The 960-nt window shown below is 39.2% G+C and overlaps 1 protein-coding gene across 1 annotated transcript in view; it reads right to left on the bottom strand.

The window, feature by feature from the left end:
* The window catches only part of LOC105809267 (zinc finger protein 883), a 14,456-nt gene that overhangs the window by 12,093 nt on the left and 1,403 nt on the right, over positions 1-960 (bottom strand). The window lies entirely within an intron of this gene.

Here is a 960-nt window from a genome sequence, read left to right as displayed (position 1 = left end):
ATGCTAATTTTAAAGTACACTAAAGATACTGGGTTGAACATACTTTAAGGAACTACATTAAAATGTCAAAGGTGAATTTTTTGGGGAGATAAGCAGGATGATGGGAGATTTTCATTTCCTGCTTTATCTTATTTAGATTTTCAAAGTTTCTATGATAAACACACATAGCTTTTATTTAATCTGAAAATATCAATAGATTTTAAATATATTTGAGGCTTTTATAGCATGAGCTTTCAATTTGTAGAGAAGAAATGATGAGCAGAAGGCAAAACCACTTGGAATTTGTTGGAGGGCATTGATTTTTTGACACTAGTAGGTTGTTCACGGAACATTACGTATGTGCCAACCACAGTGCTGGGGGTGGGTGACCTTGTGCTGAACAAGATGTCTGGTCCTTGCCCTCACAGAGGAGGAAAGGGAAGGCTTGTACTCGGATATTTTGGACATATCCTACTTACTTTAGCATCCCTACCTTTGAACAACCATTGCTCCCCTTTCCCTATAGTATTAGTGCGGCTGGTAATCATAGTCTCCCTCAGCCCCCACCTCAGGAATGGGCATGAGACTCAGGCTGGCCAATCATAATACCCCATCTCCCAGGCCATAATAATTGGTTCAAGATCCAAAGGGAGCTAATTAGAGTCTTCCTTGAGATTGATATATGGGGTTGCTAGGCAGAATATAAGTTGGAGATTGTGGGTAGCCATCTTGACTGCCACTTGAAAAGGCCTGTAGACTGAATGAAGCTAGAAACAGACAGAATCAATATGTAGTGGGAGGGAAGGAGAGAGAGAGAAAACAAATGAGCCCCGACAATACCACTTAAGGCCGTAGATCTATCTATGCCCAAAGTCTTACACTACAAAACTTCCCAGTTATATGGGTCAAAAAAATCTAATTTTTCTTAACCTATTTTGATTCTTTATATGCAAAAGAGTCCTGATAAATACATCAGATAAT

Source organism: Propithecus coquereli, unplaced genomic scaffold, assembly GCF_000956105.1.
Source record: "Propithecus coquereli isolate 6110/MARCELLA unplaced genomic scaffold, Pcoq_1.0 Scaffold193, whole genome shotgun sequence".
NCBI lineage: Eukaryota > Metazoa > Chordata > Mammalia > Primates > Indriidae > Propithecus > Propithecus coquereli.
Note: the sequence above shows the minus strand (reverse complement) of the source record. Positions and strands in the feature narration are given on the sequence as shown.